Genomic DNA, 15,193 nt, shown 5'->3' on the forward strand with positions numbered 1-15,193 from the left:
TTAAGTTTCATACTTCATATCCTTCAGAAAATGCCTGCCAACACAAATCCTATAATTCTACCTACTTTCTACGTTTATAAGAACAAGATGGTAAATCCGTCCCTATTTTGGGGTCTTTGTTCCCCATTATTTAATTCTTTGTGCAGAGTGATAAGCAATGTCCTGTACATGAAAACACTCCATTTAGGCTCTGTGTGGAACCGACATGGAGTTCATTGAATCTGAGGGGTTGCCTTTTTTTGTCCTTGATAACCATCCACTAACAATGTTCTGATTTTCAAACCCATTATTTCATCAGATACTCATGCATTCACATTTGATATCAGTTGCCCTATTCCATTAATCTTTATAACAATAGACAGTTAATGAAGCAAATTATTTAGTTCTCAGCTGTTGAGTGAGCTGGGACTACTGCTGGCATAAGTTAGTAATATAAAAGATTAAAATAGGGAGATCAATGAGTGATAAAAATGTGAATTCAATTAGCCAGTTTAAGAACCGCAGCAAAAGTACCTGATTTCATAGATTCACAGAAAATACAAGTCAGCTGGGTCCAGCAGACATTTACACCTTGCCTTTAGACTTTGCCTCCCTTATCAAGGAGCAACAAGCTTATTTTCCTATATGCACTATAAATATACAACCACCACAGTAGTGTTTTGTACGCCAGTCACAGATACCAATTCTGAGGTCAGAGAGAAAACATTTAAAAACATAAAGCAATACAGTCTCTCATAAGAAACATTTGAATCAATTGATGAATATCATAACATCTTTGATCAGTTGTTTGTTGTTTCTGTTATCTATGTCTATCTAGTATGTTTCATAGGTCAGGTTATTTACTGTCAGATTCTGACACCTCTGTCTAAATATATATCCATATATCTATATCTCTGCATGTATATATATATATATATATATATATATGTATATATATATATATATATATATATATATATATATATATATATATACACACACACACACACACACACACACACACACACACACACGACTTTCAGTTAGTTATCAGCATATGCTTTGTCAAACATAATACAATTAAATCATTAACATCAAGCTTCACTGCCATTGTGTGTTTTTATTTAATCTATAGCCTGTGACAGATGACCATTTTTGATAAGTGTTGGGTTGGATTAAGGGGTTTTAGGAGAGGCAGTGGGGATCTCTGTTTTAGTGAACAGCAGATGCAATTTGAATTCATCGTACTGTACTGCATAAAGCTCTAAATGGAATGCAGGAACATTTTTTCTTCAGTAGGTGTTTGCTCTTTCTCCATGACTAAGTGTACTTAATACTGGATAGAAGGTGTAGGGGCACATGCCTTTGCAAAAATGATAGTCATTACTTGTGTTATTCAACTTAGGACTTTTCACTTCTATTGTAGAGATGATGTTTATTGCCAATGCTTGTGTCTTCAATGTTTCGACATTTAGAGATGAGTAAATACACACACACACACACACACGCACCTATATATATATATATATATATATATATATATATATATATATATAAATGTGGGTATTTCTATTATGTTTTATTGAATGTATTTAATATTGAACCACACCTGTCAACAAAATCCATTCAAACATACATAATATTGAACAAATTAAATATCAAACTAAAAAGGCCAAAAAAGAAAAACTATTTATTTTACCAATCTAAACAGTAACCCCCCCCCCCCATAACACTAACCTAAAATTTCTCTGAATACTGGCAGTGTTACAGGAAGGTTTTAATTAAGTAAGGTGTGGGGTTAGGGTTGGGGGCAGGGGCAGTATTAGGGTTAGGATTAGCACCCATTACTAAGGTAGGCAGGGGGGTGGGGGATGGAGAGTAGTGTTTAACATGCAGGGGAATTTTATTCCAGAGTTTGGGAAGTGTTTGGTTATAAATATGTCCCTCCACTGTGTTTTATTTATCTGTTGGTGAATATTTACTTCCCTGGTTATATTGCCGGCGGATGTATTGAACTAAAGGAGAAACAGGAGGTCGAGGATAATAGGGTCTCCAATGACATGATAAGATAGAGAGGTTTCCCATCAAAAGTCTATAAGGAACTAAAAAAAGAGGGAGCATTCAGACTTTTTTTGGTATCTCAAGGACTTTAGGCCTATGATCTTTTTGAATAGGAACTCTTGGAATCTTTCTAATTATCTGATATGTTTATTGAGATACATCCCAAAAGGGGATGTTATACTCAGTAATTGGCCTGATAAATGCTTAGTATAAGTCAAGCAGGTTCCTGCATCAGCATAGGAGTTTATGACTTTGGGACACTGGAATCTGCATTCCCTGATATCTTCTGGACTTGAACACAGTGCCTTTATCAAATGTGAACCCAAGAACCATTGCCAAGCATTTAGCAACCTAAACTGGTTATTTCTTCCTAATATTCTCCTTTTTCCCTACCTAAGTATAAATGTCTTATATTATCAATTATACGCCATATGAATTCCCCATTACTAGCACCATACTGAAGTGGTCTGCTTTTCAGAGGCCACTGTGATTCCAAAAAGAACTAGCCATCTGGTTTGAATCATATAATTACTACAGTTACTGTTTTAAACCTGTATATGTAGGCAGATTATAGAACTCTATCCCAGCCATTACAACACAAATATTCCACAATAAATACTTCAAAACATCACTAATAACCCACTTGACAATTAACTGGATATGTTCCTAATCACCAGTCCCAGCAAAGTCTTAGATAAAATGCCTCTCTCTGTCTAAAGGACCTAAGCTACCAAGAGACATTGCATGCTTTGTCACTGTATTCAGTGTCCTATAGTCTCCTTATGGGCGATTAGTTCCTTGTCTTATGGGCCACTAGGGATCTGACAGTCTAAGACCTCTTATTTTATCACAAATCAAACAGTTCAGGAAACACTAGAACCAGAGATCTGAAACTGCTTCAGCAAATAAACAAATCTCAGTGAGCAGACACATTCATTATTTAATGACTACTCCGTCCCTAGAGCAAACTTCCTCTCCAGATCAAGCAATGTGACATACTATCTTCCTGTAAGAAGGAATTAGGCGATTGAATTGGTATTCATAAAGTGCCTGGGCTATTGATCCTTGAAAAAAGAGTGACTATTAGCAAGGCGTAAGTAGCCACATGGCCCAATTGTCTTCTACATTCTTTGACTCTATACACAAACAAGCATTCTCTCTTTGTGCTTCTCCTGCATCTATCGCCATCATTATCCACTGTTACCTCTCAAAAGCTCATCCTTATCATGTCTCAATAATCAGTTTTAACTTCTCCTTAGAACCAAAATCAGATATCAGAACTACATATCACTGGCAGACCACATCTGAAAGAGAAGTATTTCTACATCAGTTCTACAGATAATCTTCTGCACTATGAAAGCCTAACAGCCCTAACCTTGCTTTGACTGCCCCTTAATACCATTTACACTTCTATCTGTGCTATAAGGATGAGGCAGTCTCAAAAATGATATGTCTAGTGATTTTAGAAATACATTGGTATTCCAGCCCCAAGGTCCCTCTAAGTCAATGTCTGTAGAATGACCTGTAATATTTACCAAACTATCTAATGAATACTGCTATGGGTACAACATATGCTGCTATCTTAATATGTAGTTATAGTGTATCTGTTATGCCTCAGTTCATTACTAAATTTATCTGTTTATTATTTGTTTATGTTGTTCCTCCCCAGGTCTCTTTTGAGAAGGGGTTTTACCAAACTGAACTATTCACAATAAACAAATGCAAATAAATAAATAAGCATGCATGCACGTGCACAGGCACACACACACACACACACACACACACACACACACACACACACACACACACACACACACACACACACACACACACACACACACACACATAGACACTTACAGTGGTTACTCCTTTATGTGGTATGTGCATGTGTGACCACTTATATGAATACCTGAATCAGTATGCGACTTATTTGGACCATTCATATATATGTGAGTAAATGTCTGTTGTGTACTCTCTGCTAATTGTGGTATGGACTGGTTAATACATTTAGCAACCTGTTCTTGCTCAGCCTTTTATAATGGTCAAACCTCCTTCCCACTTCATATACGAATGTGAAAACATTTTAGTCACATTCAAAATAAAAGATCTTCTAGTGCTTTATACAGACACACCATTACACACAGTTCGGCAAGATATAATTTTGTGGCGATAGATAAAATTCAGGGAGATAAGACAAATAAGTTAGGCTGGCATGCCCTACTTAGTAAAAAAGAAAGGAGATGGATCATAAAGTTAGGTGTGTTATTCCCCCCAGGTCTTAATGACTATTTATGATTAGTAATAAGTCTGATGGTGCAATGACTAATTGTTAATTATGTGTTGTTAATTAATTCAGTGTGTGTATATATAAATGTGTTTTGTTGCACAGATTAATTTATCTCTGAGGAAGGCAGTTAGGTCAAAACCCATCTGATTTTGGTGTTGCCACTACAAGAAATCAGGTTATTTCCACTCTTTTTGGTGCTGCCCTGTTTTTTGTGTTGTGTTGTACTCTGTGAAACCAGATTCATAAATTTAATGTGCTGATCTGAAAGTCTGTCAATGTTACTGATTTCATACATACATATTATGTTTTGGCATCTCTACTGACTGTTTATGTAAAAGTATGACAAATCCAACTGTCAAACAAAGCCAATATTGTCACATATATATTTACACTTCTACAGTACAGTATGCATCACAGGTAATGTTACTCCACACACGATCCATGTATTTCATGTTGCAGCATATGCTATGTCACATGTGATGCTGCCACACTGGACATAGGCATAATTAGCTTGGCTTTCTACTGCCATGGCAATCTAATCACATGTTTCTGTCAGCAAGTGGAAGTCATGCACATATATCTTCATGTTTAAGTGATGTACATTTGTCTGGGGATTTGACACTTATAGCCACATACAACACTTCACAGTGCAGTGTTTCCCTTGTCCGGTATATTGGCTATATCAATGGGTTATCTGTTGAAAGTATTACTGCATGCCTACCCCAAATTTCTTCTTTAAACAGCTGCTTGGATAGAGATGTGCAGTTGCATACATTCTTACATATGTTTTATCTACTATAGACATGTTGCAACATCTGTACTTGACTGCTATTTATACATTTTGGTACTCTTGTAGATCTTCTCTCCACATGCACTGTTCTCGGTACAGTTCTTTGGATATCTTTGCTGTGTGATTTGTAGGGTATCCTTCTTCTGTTCCAGACAAGTTCTTTTTGTGGGCAAGTTTGCTATGTATGTTTGATAATTTGCATACATTTCTGTCAGCTTTGGACACTTTTGCCATGCATGCTTAGAACATATTACTAAGGTGGCTGCAGGTGTGCAGGTAACACATTTGTACTACTTGCTGGTTTCCAGGAGTCTACACTATATGCTCAGTTCAACACAGTTTGTCTCACACAAGCTTGGTCACAACAGCTTGTAAATGATAGCTTTCATATACACATTCTCATAAAGTATACATTGTGGCCAGCCATTTTACAATGAACTCTGACAGAGACAACAAAATCCTTCCATACCTCTATGTTGAGGAAATCCCTTACTTTATTGCTCTCCTTCCCCACAGGAAGCGATGCAAAACCTGCCTTGTTATTTCATTGAGGTCCGCTGACCTCAGGCCATCCACAACTCACTAACTTGTAAGCATTACACTCACACTCTAATGTGAACATTAAAAATGGAATATTATATTAACAACTGCTCCCTTAAGTTACAGTGCCCTAGTAACTGAGTCAAGGTCAGGTGATCCAAGCAAGTGTCTGTAAGCTGCTATCATACTGGGATATACTCAACATGCATTTAGGTTACAAACTTAGACATTTTAATATGACATCCATTTCTTGGGGGTTCTCCACCCTGGGTTTATTCTCCCAGCGTTCTTCTGCCAGTGGTACACTCTGTTTTATATTCACACTGCTATTCTTCCCTTCATTTTATGTCAAATGCAAACCTATGTCCTGCATATGATGTGTGCATCCATATATGTTTGCATAGTGCATCCTTTCATTGTCTTTTATCCACATTCTTACTTCTTGCTTACTGCCCTACATTACTCAATCTTCTTGTCAAAATGGGGACTCATCCCCTAATAAACACGTATCTTCCTGTCATTATATCAGCATTATATCCTACTACAAATTCCATGTGTGTCCCTCTCTCTGCTTGCTTCATGTTCACTTCTTCTATTTTTCTCCTTCTCCCTCCAGAAGAGCTTGTGTAGTATTTTGTACTCCCATAGATAGTCCAGCACCACCACCATTTATATATACTTTATGATGGAATGTACCCAAAGTTTATAAAATATGCAACCAAAATGGGTAGAGAATGTACAGACACATTGTCTGAAAGGCATACATGTCTAAAGTGGAAAAACAAATGCCCCTTCTTCCACTTTAAAATGAAGAAGAATCATGGAGAAGACATAGATGGGATGAAGGTGTCCTCAACATGCTACTCTGTCAAGACACAGAGAGACAGAACTCATGGAAGTGAGAAATGTGCAATCTAAGGTGAAAGGCCTGATAGTCCATAAAGGAGACTGACAGATAAAAGGCAATTGGAAAGGCTTGAAGACAGGCAAGAAATAATTAACCAGTGGTGCCTGTATATTTTTTATTTTTTTTTATAAAGTGGGACAGGTTGTCCTGAAGAAACTGCAGTGTAATGTTAGGCAATGTTGCAAGTCCATTTCCAAGAACTTTGGAAGAAGGAACTTACTGGACTTATACTATTTCTTTGAGTCGTTTTGAAAATTCACCAAAAATAGATTGTCTCAGCATCCAAAATGAATAGCCCAGTTTCATCAAAGCCAAAATGTGAATTTATTGAAAATGCAGATCTGGCAAAGCACAGACTGGCTTCACCAAAATGCATTCCTCCATATAACAGCCAGCAGCACTCATTGTCATAAATATTGTCACAGTAATATGACATCACATAATCACATGCGTATTTTAAAAATGACGTATATAAAAATATAGTGTAGTATAGCTACAGATGTGTCCATATCCATATGTCCATATGTATTGATACCTATAGCCAAAACATGATGTGTGTGTGTGTGTGTGTGTGTGTGTGTGTGTGTGTGTGTGTGTGTGTGTGTGTGTGTGTGTGTGTGTGTGTGTGTGTGTGTGTATATATATATATATATATATATATATATATATATATATATATATATATATAAAATCTCCCGACTCCTCTACAAAACTATTAGGTGTCCTCATAGATAATAATCTAAAATTCGACCTACATGTTAACCAAACTATCAAAACCATCAATAAAAAACTAGGGTCACTTTACAGGAATAAAAGCCTTCCTAACCCCTCCAGCTAAAATTGCCATAGCTCGCTCTCACCTTCTTTCAGCCCTTCTGTATGCATCCCCTCTACTCTTGAATTTAAACAAGACTGTCCTTAGCAAACTCTCAATTTGCTACAACCACATTGTCAGGTTTGCCACTGGGCTGCCTTTTAGGACACATCATTGCATCAATCTAAATCAGCTTGGGTGGCTTGAACTACCCAGCCTAATCCAGTATAACCAACTGATTATGGCCTATAAAATCCTCTATAATCCAGACAATACTCCTGCACTTAAAAATATTATCACCCCCTATAACAATCCTAGACCACTTCGAACCTCTAACAAACTATTAATTCAGACTAGCAAAATTAATAAGACAGCCGGTGACTCTTTCTTTGCAAACTCTGTAAGTAGATCCTGGAACTCTCTTCCACCTGATATTACCTTACTTTCCACCTTAGGTCAATTTAAAACTAGACTTAAACAACATTTGTCACTTAACTGGCTATGTCACTGTATCAAGCCTGGCTAACTCTCTCTAGAATGTGTAAAAATCTGTTAACCAGTTTACTATGTAATTTAATTTAATCCTGACTTACGCTTGGGATTAACCCTAACCTGTGGAACTTGTTTAACTTGCTTACTTATGTAATCACTGTAAATAGTCTGTTTGTAATATGTAATGCTGGTATTATGTAATGCTGTATCTGCTTACCCTTGGAGCTTTTCTCCCCGGGCCTCCGCTGAAAATGGACATGCATCCAATCGGACTATATGGTCAACAAATGTAAAATCAATAAAAATAAATAATATATATATATATATATATATATATATATATATATAAATAAAAACTTTCATTCAACCCAGGCATACATAATGCACCAAGTGTGAAAGTCCAGAACTGCTCCTGTTTTGAAAGAAAATCTGATCAATCCATTTTATTTGGGTGTTCAAAAATTGTTGTCAGTGCCTACAAAATAAAAACACTGTCTTAGAATTTATTTATTTATTTACATTTGTTTACCAGGAAAATCCGACTGGATACAGGTCCATTTTCAGCGGAGGCCCGGGGAGAAAAGTTCCACAGTACAATAGAATACAGTACATGAGAGAACAAAATATAGAACATACAATTGATTTTAATACATAATAGGTTAGAAGGATGTTTTAAAGTGTGCTTAAATAAAGCATTTGATTCTTTTTTTCATCTGATATCACTTAAATGCTCACAGATCCTAGCCCTAAAGTAAGTGTTTGGGTTCTGAAGAGCCCCTTCTGTATGTTTTACAATAGAAGGACAATGCCTGAAAGATGAAACAATATTTCTTTCTGCAAAGTGAACTGCTAGCTTGCTTCATTTTGATCAACAAGTAAAAATTTGATGCGATACTTCACCTGAGGGTGTTGGACAGTGTTTTCCTTTATAAAAAGTGATAATAGTGAGATGTTTTCAGGTTTTATTTTATATTCCCCAAAATTCAAGAAAATTGTATTTATTTATTTATTTTCCATTTGTTTACCCAGTTAGTCCGACTCGACACAAGGTGACCGTTTTCAGTGGAGGCCCAGAGAGAAAAGCTCCAGATACATAGTAAAAAATTATAAAAATAAAAATAATAAAAAAGTATATAAACATAGCTATTTTGTACAAAGAGCATGAACATATAAAAAGAGTAAAATCAGAGTTTTACAAATGATGCAGCATACAGTGGTTAGAATATTGAGAAACAATTAAACAAGATATTATACAACAAACATACATATGGCATCTTTATCTTTGTTATCATGGTTTTACCTACATACATTTCCAAATCCAGATGATAAATCAGCAAGCAAAGGAGAGTAGTATTGCCAGAAATGTATTAATCCTCAAGTCTTGGTGAGTGCCTTCACAAGGTGGACCCTATTTTACACAAAATCTCACCAAGACAATACTGATATATAGACTGTATTTTATATAGCACATATCATGGACAGAAGTAGGTTAAAAATAAAAAAAGATAGTTTGGAAAAGCAAACATAAAAATAAAACCTGGACCCCCAGCTAAACATGGAATATTCAGGAACTATTCTAAGGCTAACCTCCTGCTATTAAGTGAGAACCTGGCAAAATTTAAGCCCCCATAAACCCTGAGAACACTGCTGCCTATGCAGAACTGTTCACAGAAATCCTGTACAAGCATGTTAATAGCTGCATAGAGGCAGCTGTACCCAGGAGCGGCCTTAGGTCAACTGGTGCCCTAGGCAAAAGGGCTCCATGGCGCCCCCATCACACTACCTGGTGCCCCCATCCTAGTCTACCTACACCAAATAAACACTGGAAAAGTGCCCCTGCTAGAGCGGCGCCCTAGGCGGCTGCCTAGTTGGCCTCTGCCTAAGGCCAGCTATGGCTGTACCCACCAGGAAGAAGTACAGAACTAACTCAAAAAACAAGCCACCCTGGTAGAATAACAAAATTAATAGGCTGTATAACAGGAGGAAGAAAATCATGGATAAATGTAGGAGGTACAGAACCCAGCAGGACAGAAGCACTCTCATCAAACTAAACAAAAAGAGGACAAATAAAATCTACTAAAGCCAAATCTGAGGTAAGTTTGGCCTCCCAGGCCAAGGACAACGACAACAAATTCTTTAGCTATGTCTGCAACCTCAAAGAGAAAATACAGTTGCGTGCAGAGCTCATTGTAAATGGAGCCACCTATATGAGCCAGAAGATATAGCAAACCTCCTGGCTGATAAATTCAGCTCCGACTTTGCCCCTCTCTCCCCCTCAACCTTCCCTCAGGAAATATCATCAACTATAAGTCCCCCTACTATCATTAGGGAACAGGTCCTTAATGCTCTCCCTCTAAGACTAAGAACACTGCAGCAATGGGCCCAGACATTATCCCAGGGTGTCTTCTAAATAGCATGAAACATGACCTAGCAGGGCCTCTAGAATTACTTTTTAACTGTAGACTCCACACAGACTTCATGCCTCATGAATGGAGAAAGGCAACAGTCATCCCTCTGCGCAAAGGTGGGCCATCTACAGACCCTGGAAACTACAGACCCATAAGTCTCACTAGTCTTATATATAAAGCCATGGAAATAATTATCGTGGTGATGATCAACAGAGATACAGTAAACATCCAGACACTGGACCCAGCCCAGTTTGGTTTTGTCAAGAGCAGAAGAGTGAGAAGGTCACCAAAGAAATGGATGAGGGCAAGACCATTCACACTGGCCTACCTTGACCTGGCATTTGACACAATACCCCCTCTGGCATTGTTTTCCTACTCAAGAGGTTAGGTACAAACCCAAATAAGTACAAACAACACCACACTATTCATGAGATACATAACTCTCCTAAACAGTGTGCCACTCAACCACAGCCCCTAAGGCAAAACAGCATGCCCAACTCACTAGTCATAGGTGGCTCGATAGTGAGGCACACTGATGTCCCACTCACTCAGCTGAATAAGGAGAAAGTAACAGTCATCTGCCTGTCAGGTGCCAGGATCCTCCACATAATGCACGCATTCAGGTCCCTCAACAACAGGTACAAATATGACTATCATTGTACATGTGGATGTGAATGACCTGAGACGTACCTCCCTGGACTACATGAAAAGAGACATGGAGGAGCTCTCAGATTATGCAGCCCAGGCGGTATGACCCTAGTCCTAAGCAGCCACCTACCATCACCCAGAATGATACCACAATACAAGCAGAAAATTATTGATTTCAACAACCGGCTAAGTTTCTGGTGTCATTCTAAGGGGATCCAGTATCTGTCTACCTGGGATGACATGATTGACAGACTTTGATGCTTTGCCAGAGATGGCCTGCATCTGTCAACCCTGGACTTCCAGATGCTGGCCAAGGCAATTGTCACCCATATAGTGCCTTTTTTAGGAAGTGTTCTAAAGACCAAATTACCACCGTAACAGCTACAAACAAATGCAATCTGATAGAAGTCTAAATCACAAAATGCACTCACTCAAAGCACTCCTTAAAATGGAGAACATCGTCACTTGTGCTGTAACAGAGATCTGGTTCAAGGCAGCAGAAAGCACCCCTGCACTACCATGCTATAAACTCATTCCACACCTTTCGGCCCAGAACTTCGACCGAAACTCCAAGGCAGTGGTGTTTCCATATTCATAAAGGATGCATACACCTCCAAATGGGTAGCCCAACATAATGCATCAGAGATACTTCAGGTGCAGCTAACATTGGGTAAGACAGCGATTCAGGTCTTGCCTGCTATAGATCTCCAACCATGTCCCTAGAATCACACTCCAAGTTCTTAAGCACCCTGGGGAATATTAGGGTCCAACCTAACATTCTCATACTAGGCGACTTCAACTACCCCTCCATTAACTGGGAAAACTACTCATGTACCAATACATTTGCCCAATGTTTCTTGAAATTCATTAATTCCAATGCCCTGGACCAGCTTGCTCTTACCCCCACTAGAGGTAGCAACATCCTTGACCTGGTCATTACTAACATGGGCAACTGTTGCTCTACACCAATAGTCAACTCCTCCCTGGTTAGATCCGACCACAAACTAATCACCTTGGAAATCCATATCTCTCCCACCCCACCCCACCTCGCAAAGGTAACCACCATGAAAAACTTCTTCAAAGCTAACTTTGGGCTTCTAAAAACAGAGGTGGCTAATTTCACAGCACTTGTGCAAATGAAGAATAGTTGAATGACCACTGGATCATACACCAATGCACTGTATGAACACGTACACAAATGCATGGATCTCGCTATATCTAATAGAACCAAGACACTCTCCTCCAAAAAAAGGAAGCCAATCTGGTAGTTCCCTGCCATAAACAAACTCTACAACAGAAGGAGGAAACTGATAGGAAATAAGGTGTAGTCCAAAGACTGGAAGAACTCCCTTATTAGCCTCAACAAAAAGTTGAGATCCCTCATCAAATCCTCTAAAGTTAGCTATGAAAACAGAATTGCAGCAGATATTAAAGACAACCATAATGCCTTCTATAGTTATGTAAAGAATCTCAATGGCAATACCCAGATTTGCTCTGAGCTATGCACAATGGTACCGCCTATACTGAGCCAACAGATATTGCCAACATACTGGCTGACAGATTCAGTATTCATAGAGTCTCTCCTCTACCAAAGGACCAATCGCAATACCAGTAGATTGACAGGCATCCAGTATTACTGCTGCACAGGTTAAAACAGCACTGTCCAAGGCCAAGAATACAGCTTCTATGGGACCTGACAATATCACTGGCTGTGTTCTACATGAACTACAGAGTGAACTGGCACCTCATTTGTGTGTCCTGTTCAATCACAGCCTCACCTCAGGCTTTGTCCCTGCCAAATGGCATACTGCTACAGTCATCCCTCTCCACAAAAGAGGATTGACTACAGACCCTGGGAACTATCGCCCCATTAGCCTGATGAGTCTGATAAGCAAAGCTATGAAACACATCATCATGCACCTAATAAACAAGGATATAGGGAATCACCAAACTCTGGATCCCACACAGTTTGGTTTTGTGATGGGTAGATCATGCCTGCTCAACCTGGTTGACTTCTTTGTGTCAGTCACCAAAGCAGCCTACCTTGATCTGGCCAAGGCCTTTGATAGCAATCCCCACTCAGGAATCATAGAAAAACTCACTAAGCTAGGCATCAACCCCTATATCACTAGGTGGGTTGCAAACTGGCTCACAGATAGAGCCCACAGTGTGAAAGTAGCTGACTCCAAGTCAGACTGCCAACCAGTCACAAGTGGAGTCCCACAGGGTTTGGTCCTGGGTCCCCTCCTGTATGGTATCTACTTCTCTGAAGTCCAGGCCAACACAAAGGAACTCTGGCTGACAAAGTTCACAGACAATTGCAGGTTGGGAGCTATTATTAACTCCCCAAGTGATGCTGACATCCTACAGAAAGACCTCACTGAGACCAATGACAAGTGTCAGAATCATGGCCTTAAGCTCAATGCCAAAAAATGTGTAGTCATCCCCTTTGGAAAAAACCTGGTTCCCATGAATTACCACATCAATGGTAGTCCACTGAACATAGAAGGCATTATAAGAGATCTGGCAACACAGGTTGACAGCATCCTCTCTTTTGACCACCACATTTCCACTGTGGACAGAAAGTCCTTCTATGTGGCACATCTCATTACTAAGGGTTTTGCATCCAGGAAGAAAGTGGTCATTGTCTCCCTCTACTCTTACCTCATTAGGCCAATCATCGAGTACAATGCCCCATTTGGCATGTACCTCACTAGACACCTGCAACAACTGGAGAGGCCACAAAAGTACCTCACAAAGACGATCCTAGGCCTTGAAGATGTGTCCTATATGGACAGACTCAAAAAAACTCCAACTATTCTCTGTCTCATATCACCTACTCAGAGGTGCTCTCTACTTGACTTACAAAGCCATGTCTGACCCAGCTCAGTTAGAAATGCTACATCTAAAGAAATCCCAATCCCTCCACACCAAACTCTCCAGAGACCTCAACCTCATTACCACAATCAACAGAACAAGCTGGAGGGACAGATTCATAACCCAGAGACTGTCCATGCTATGGAATAGACTTCCCATACATGTCAAACAAAGCACCTCACTGGCCCTCTTCAACAGATATCTTGATGAGTGGATGGGAAATAGAAAATTCACCCCGGGGATCACTCCAGTGGCTCTACTCGACATAGGCACTGGATACTAAGGTCAGATGGCACAATGCCAGGGTAATCCTATGGACTAGGCTTGTAAAGGTTCCAGGGCCATTAGCCTAGTACACACCTATGAACCTATGAACCTATGTCACTCAGTGGCTAGCCAACTGGCTCACAGACAGTATCCAGGAAGTTAGAATTGGAGTGTCCACCTCTACACGGATGCCAGTCACAAGTGGAGTCCCTCTCAGAAGTCAATGCTAATGTCAGTGGTCCCTGACTGACTATATTTGTAGATGATTGCAAATTATGAGCTGTCATTGAAATTCACACTGACACAAAAGTTCTCCAGGAGGGGCTGATACAGACAAACAACTGGTGTCAGAGCCATGGACTTAAACAGAATGCCAAGAAATGCATAATTGCATCCTTTGGGAAGTCATCCATCCCTGGTAACTATCAAAGTGACAGCACACCCCTTAGAGCTGACCCAGCAGTCAGACACTTAGGGATACACGTAGATAGTAATCTAGCTTTTGACCATCACGTGTCTATAGTGGTGAGGAAATCATTTTATGTTGCTCAACAAAGGTATGGCATCAAAGTCCAAGGAAGTCATTGTTCCACTATATTCAGCATTCATCAGACCCATCATTGAGTACAATATCCCCTTTTGTATGTACCTAGGCAGATATATCCAATAGTTGGAATGTCCAGAGAGGTTCCTTACTAAAAGAATATAGGGTGTAAGTAAAATGTCCTGTGTAGACCACCTCAAGGCCCTATCCCTGTACTCTGTCTCCTACATGCTTTTGAGGGGAAATCTATGCCTTGCATACAGGGCATTGTCAGACCCCACTCTGATGGACTTCCTGCATATCCACAAAACAAACGGCACCAAAATTACCTGTTCTAAAGACTTAAACCGTGCCTGTGATATAAATAGGACTTGCTGGAGAGATAGGCATGTATCCCAGAGACTACCCCGTCTATGGAGCAGGCTCACCATCCATGTGAAGCAGAGTTTTGCCCTAACCCAATTCAAGTGTAACTTGGACAACTGGATGGGAAACCAGACATTCATCCCTGGTTTGACACCTATGTCTATAATGGACACAGGTAACCTGCAAATGGTTCATCTCCCAGGCCCATGCTTA

The 15,193-nt window shown here is 39.5% G+C and overlaps 1 protein-coding gene across 2 annotated transcripts in view; it reads right to left on the reverse strand.

The window, feature by feature from the left end:
• The window catches only part of PTPRN2 (protein tyrosine phosphatase receptor type N2), a 4,238,418-nt gene that overhangs the window by 2,586,940 nt on the left and 1,636,285 nt on the right, over positions 1-15,193 (reverse strand). The gene's annotated exons all lie outside the window — the stretch shown is intronic.

The sequence above is a fragment of the Protopterus annectens genome, chromosome 2.part1 (assembly GCF_019279795.1).
Source record: "Protopterus annectens isolate FY-2018-M chromosome 2.part1, PAN1.0, whole genome shotgun sequence".
Taxonomy (NCBI): Eukaryota; Metazoa; Chordata; order Ceratodontiformes; family Protopteridae; genus Protopterus; species Protopterus annectens.